This window comes from Alligator sinensis, unplaced genomic scaffold (assembly GCF_000455745.1).
Source record: "Alligator sinensis unplaced genomic scaffold, ASM45574v1 scaffold384_1, whole genome shotgun sequence".
In the NCBI taxonomy this organism is placed as follows: domain Eukaryota; kingdom Metazoa; phylum Chordata; order Crocodylia; family Alligatoridae; genus Alligator; species Alligator sinensis.
Genome location: NW_005842902.1, coordinates 2,132 through 8,301, shown reverse-complemented (window position 1 = coordinate 8,301; position 6,170 = coordinate 2,132). Strand labels below are relative to the sequence as shown.

The window sequence follows — 6,170 nt, the reverse complement described above, 5'->3', positions numbered from 1 at the left end:
TGCTGAAAAGCCTCCTCAGAACATTTTATGTGCCCAAAAACATGTCCCACGGTTGTCGCGATTTCCCACTTGTCTGGGTCCTGGAACTTGTCCTTGATCCTGTCCAGGTCGGAGTCGGGGTCCCGGTCGGGGCCGACACTGGATCGGGGTGTGGAACCGGGTCACTGTTGGGGGTCAGGCTCGGGGTACGGATCTGGGTCGGGGTCCAGAACCGAGTCTGGGTCGGGGTCTGAAATTGGGTCGTGGAGTGTGTCCGGGTCTGGGTCGGGGTCTGGTACCATACCCGGGTTGGGGTCTGGGTCAGGGACAGAGTCCAGGTTGTGGTCGAGTTCAGGGTCTGGGTCATGGTCAGGGTCAGGGTCGGGATCCGGTTTGGGGTCCAGGTCAGGGATAGGATTGGGGTCAGGGTACAGGTTGGGGACAGTGTTGGGGTTGGGGACAGGGTCTGGGTTGGGGTCGGGATCCAGGTCGGGGTCCGGGTCAGGGTTGGGGACAGGGTCGTGGTCGGGGTCCGGGTCGGGGTTGGGATCTGGGTCGGGGACAGGGTCCGGGTCAGGGACAGGTTCAGGAAAAAAAATAGGACAAGAAAACATCAGCCAAAAAAGGTGAAGACTAGTACAGGCATCTCTTGACTTGAGTCACGCATAAAATCAAGAGATACTGGGAAATAAACTTTATTTTTTTCTGAGACTAAGGAACGGAATGAAAATCCAAGTGTAAAATGCGTGCGACTGTGACATGACAAGCACCAACTTAAGAAATGTCATCAACTGCCGTACAAAATCTGTGCAATAGAGGAGAATATTCGTTAAATAACAGTTGCAATGACTCCAGGAGATACTGGACTTGCTACTTCTGGTTCCGCTTGGTAAAGGTTCGCATCTCTCTTCCCTAAGAAGTGAAAACATGGTATTACAAAGTAGAACTGAGGGGTCAATAAGCTGTGCGCCTCCCCACCGAAATTTCACACTGGCCACCAAAGCAGCCTGAACTTTAAGACTTGATTGATCAAGTCTAGAAATGACTAAGGGGTCAAGGCTGACAGGATGTCTCTGCTGAGCATCTCCAGAGAAGATTTCAATTTCAATTCCAAAGTGAAATGGAACATCTCGAAATGAAAAGACCCGCACTCTACAACACACTTCCTTTCCTGCAGGCTTACATGAGCCCTTGCCTTGCCCAAAAGCATCAGGCAGGTCAAAGAGTTGAACAATTAGACTACAAGTGCTCCAAGCACGTTCCTTGCTTACTCTCGGCCAATGGCCCCGCACTGTGAAGAAAACAAAAGACTGCCGACACACTTGTCTGCCAGGTCCCCTGCATACACATGTGCCTCATTTGAGAGGGGACATGGGCCAGAATTGGTGGAAGGGGAGCAGTTCCCGTGGAGGGGGCAAGATTTATCTGGTTAAATCAGCAGGGAAAAAAAGAAATGGCACCCGCTCAAGAGAGATTACTCACAGCAGTGCAACCCGTCCATTTCCCCTTTCTTCTGACTCTTGTCTTGGTCACGTGACACTCACACTCTGAGCTTTACTGGAAGGTCTGGTCTGTATCGAAACCCCTGGACAGAAAAGTAGGAAGGGTGAGTTGAAAAAAATGAGATTCGCCAGTAGTCACACCACGGCGTCGCTCTGTGTCAAGTAGCTGACTTATGTGAATTAGACCCTAATGAAGAGTGAATACACAGTGCAGGGAGCCTGGGGAGGCCCCTCTCAGGGGGACATCAGAGCTAGGCCCAAGCTGAAGTCACTCTTCAAACGTGCAAAATGATGGCAGAAATCTAGCTCAGTGCATACAAGCAATTTCCTGCCCACAGCCACCACTGCCTGGGACCACACCAAGAGAGACCTGTCTTGAATGGCAGCTCCATGCTGCCTTCCTGCTGCCTGCCCTCTCTCAGAGGTACAGCGTACAAAGCTGGAGGGGATGCAAATGCAGTTCGGTCGGATAAACCTCAGCTCAATTAATTAGGAAGCCCATTCACAGCTCTCCAGCATCCACAACCAGCACACAACTCACCCACAGCCTCTCAGCCCCTGCTGCTAAACGTCTCATATTTATTTTTCCTTTCCAATCTAAGCATTTCCTCTAGCACCATTTTCCTGACTGGCCCTCTGGGATTGATGACTGGGAGGAAATGGACATGCCTACGCTTCCCCACACTAAACAACTCTGCCATTCACCTGATCGACACCAAACAGCAGACCCTACCTTCCACCAGGCAGAAGAAGTCCAAAAGTCTTGGCGCTACCAAGACCACAAGATTATCTTTTACTAGCAAGCCATGGCAGAGTCATGCTGTTCAACAGGCAGCTTCAGCACCACTGCCTCCTTTCTCCTGGGGAAAGTATCAAGGATGGCTCACCAGTCCTCACTTCTGTCACACAAACAATAAAAGCGCCAGTGTGCAAGATATATCAAGGTGCGCTAACAACCACAGGGAATGCCAGGCAGTAACCGCCAGGTCAGCCAAACTATGTGGTAATAGACAGAACCAGCACTCCAATGATGCCGCAGCAATAAGTGCTATCCCAGGAATGGCTGCTCAGGCACAAAATGGAAACCAACTCAGACAACGGGTCCCAACATCAGGATTCAAACAGGCAGGGCACCACACAAAATGCAGGGCACTGCCTACTGCTCCTCCACTGCCCCCCAGGGTCACACCCCCACACACCAGACACCTCTCACTCTCGCATACCCTACAAGGTGCCCTAATCAAACCATAAGCCTCACATGCTCAAATCAGGCAGGCAACCACATTTATATACCTTCAAGTCACACCACATTCCTGAGCTAGTCGTCCCGGGAAAGATCTGGCCATCATTGTCAGTCCTGTGCTCACCTAGTGACTGCAGACTCTGCTTCCATGTCACCCAAAACAGCCTTTCCCTCAGAAACACACTCCCTTTCCTGCCACATGCAGCACATCCCCTGCAGAGGCCCAGACTTCTCCCTTAAGGAAGCACCTTAGCAGGTTCCAGAAGCTTCCTGGGGGGCTGATACTGAGCATGTGCAGCATTGAGCATGACATCACCATTAACTATATCACTGCTGGAATCAAAGTTGCTTTGCCACCCTGAAGCTCCCCCACATCAAGCCCCATCCCTGCCTGCTTTTCATCACCGATCCCCTGTGCCCCACACTGCCATGCAAGGTAGGGGCGGGGGGCAGAGGGGGGCTGGGCAGGAAGCACATAAGGTTTGAGGTGCACTGGGTCAGGACTTGCCACACATGTTTGTGCCTATGGTTCCTGGGACAAAACAGAAGTTGAGAACCAGCGCTCTAGCTTCATGTCCCCTTGCCTCCTCCCACCTCCCCTCTCTCTCCAGCCACGTACACCAGTTTCCCATTTTTTTGGCTTCTACTCTCTTCCCCTCACATCTGGCTTCACCCATGGGGCAAACGGACCCAGAGCCACCCGTACCGCTACAGACCACTGCCCTCCGCGGCACAATGCAAAACCACTTCTCACACCCGCACACTACACCACTTCAAATTGCTCCGCTTCAGTAGGAAAAGGCTTGTACTCTACAACACACTTCCTTTCCTGCTGGCTTACATGAGCCCTTGCCTTGCACAAAAGCATCAGCCAGCTCAAAGAGCTGAACAATTACACTACAAGTGCTCCAAGCACATTCCTTGCTTACTCTCGGCCAATGGCCCCGCACTATGAGGAGAACAAAAGACTGCCAATTCGCCTGTCTCCCAGGTCACCTGCATTCACATGTCCCTCATTTGAGAGGGGACATGGGTGGGAATTGGTGGAAGGGGAGCAGTTCCCAGGGGAGGGGGTGGAGGGGGCAAGCTTTATCTGTTTAAATCGGCAGGAAAAAAAGAAATGGCACCCGCTCAAGAGAGATTACTCACAGCAGTGGAAGGTGTCCATTTCCCCTTTCTTCTGACTCGGCAGGAAGGTGGTCTGACTCTTGTCCTGGTCATGTGACACCCTCACTCTGAGCTTTGCTGGAAGGTCTGGTCTGCATTGAAACTCCTGGACAGAAAAGCAGCAAGGGTGAGTTGAAGAAACTGAGATTCGCCAGTAGTCACATCACGGCATCACTCTGTGTCAAGTAGCTGACTTATGTGAATTAGACCCTCTTCACAAAGAGTGAATTCACAGTGCAGGGAGCCTAGGGAAGCCCCTCTCAGGGGGACATCAGACCTACACCCAAGCTGAAGTCACACTTCAAACGCGTGAAACGATGGCAGAAATCTAGCTCAGTGCATACAAGCGATTTCCTGCCCACAGCAACCACTGACTGGGACCACACCAAGAGAGACCTGTCTTGAACTGCAGCTCCATGCTGCCTGCCTGCTGCCTGCCCTCTCTCAGAGGTACAGCATACGAAGCTGGACAGGGGGCAAAAACAGTTCCGTTGGATAAATCTCACATTGATTAAGAAGCCCATTCGCAGCTCTCCAGCATCCACAACCAGCACACAACTCACCCACAGCCACTCAGTCCCTCTTGCTATAGTCTCATATTTATTTTTCTTTTCCAATTGAAGCATTTTGTCTACACCATTTTCCTTACTGGCCCTCTGGGATTGATGACTGGGAGGAAACTGACATGCCTACGCTTCCCCACGCTAAACAACTCTGCCATTCACCTGCTTGACACTGAACCGCACAAGCCTACCTTCCACCAGGCGGAAGAAGTCCAAAAGTCTTGGCGTTACCAAGACCCTAAGATTATCTTTTCCTAGTGAGCCATGGCAGAGTCATGTTGTTCTATGGGTACCTTCAGCACCACTGCCTCCATTCTCCTGGAGAAAGCGTCAAGGATGGCCCAACAGCCCTCACTTCTGTCATGCACACAAGAAAAGCACCAGCGTGCAAGATATATCAACGTGCGCTAACAACCACAGGGAATACCAGACAGTAACCACCAGGTGAGCCAAACTGTGTGGCAATAGGCAGAACCAGCACTCCAATGATGCAGCAGCAATAAATGCTATCCCAGCTATAGCCGCGCAGGCACAAAATGACAATAAACTCGCACAACGGGTCCAAACAACACAATTCAAACAGGCAGGGCACCACACAAACTGCAGGGCACGGCATACTGCTTCTCCACTGCCCCACCCCCACCACACCCACCAGACACGTCTTACTCTCACATACCCTACAAGGTGCCCCAACCAAACCATAATGCTATCCCAGCTATAGCCGCGCAGGCACAAAATGACAATAAACTCGCACAACGGGTCCAAACAACACAATTCAAACAGGCAGGGCACCACACAAACTGCAGGGCACGGCATACTGCTTCTCCACTGCCCCACCCCCACCACACCCACCAGACACGTCTTACTCTCACATACCCTACAAGGTGCCCCAACCAAACCATAAGCCTTGTCGTGGAAACACACGCAGCATACTTTTGGGTCAGGTCAGCAGAAGCTTTTATTCAAAAGAAACTACAGCTGTAGAGGGGACTCCAAAGTGACATGGATTTCCCAAGCACTTGGAAGGGGTCCCCCCCAAGAGCAAAATCAGGAGGCTTATATACTTTTTAACAGTTGCTTACAACTCACGTGATCATATAGTGAAATTAGCATGAAAAGCGGCTATAATATTACTTCGTTATTTCTTTGCTGTAATCAGGATGGGAACTAATGGGGGAGGTGAGGTTAGTTCACAAACCTCCTTCTTGCACCTGGAAATCAGATTTGTACATACCGTTTTGCTATCGTCAAGGCCACAGTGAGCGAAGCAGTTGCAGAGGAGTTACAAAGAACAAACACTTTCTCTTATCTGTTCTACTATACAGAGCCAGCAATTCTCCACAAAGCGGTTATGTCATCTTATAACTAAAATAATCAAAGTTTAAGGCAGATATTTTTTCTGATTCCACAGCCTTAAATGCTCGAATCCGGCAGGCAGCCACTTTTATGCCTTCAAGTCACACCACATTCCTGAGCTAGTTGTCCTGGGAAAGACCCGGTCATCATTGTCAGTCCTCTGCTCACCTAGCAGCTGTAGACTCCGCTTCCATGCCATTCAACCAGCCTTTCCCTCAGAAACACACTCCATATCCTGCCACATGCAGCACCTCCCTTGCAGAGAAGCAGACTTCTCCCTTAAGGCAGCACCTTAGGAGGTTCCAGAAGCTTGCTTGGGGGCTGCTACTGAGTATGTGCAACATTGAGCACGACATCACC

At 50.9% G+C, this 6,170-nt stretch overlaps 1 long non-coding RNA gene across 1 annotated transcript; it reads right to left on the bottom strand.

Annotated features, from left to right (window-relative positions):
* Window positions 1-532: 532 nt before the first annotated feature.
* LOC102376411 lies at window positions 533-3,993 on the bottom strand. Its single transcript, XR_325196.3, has 3 exons — window positions 3,874-3,993; window positions 1,462-1,564; window positions 533-891 (listed from the first exon to the last, which is right to left on the bottom strand). It is a non-coding gene; the product is annotated as an uncharacterized LOC102376411 (long non-coding RNA).
* Window positions 3,994-6,170: the final 2,177 nt, after the last annotated feature.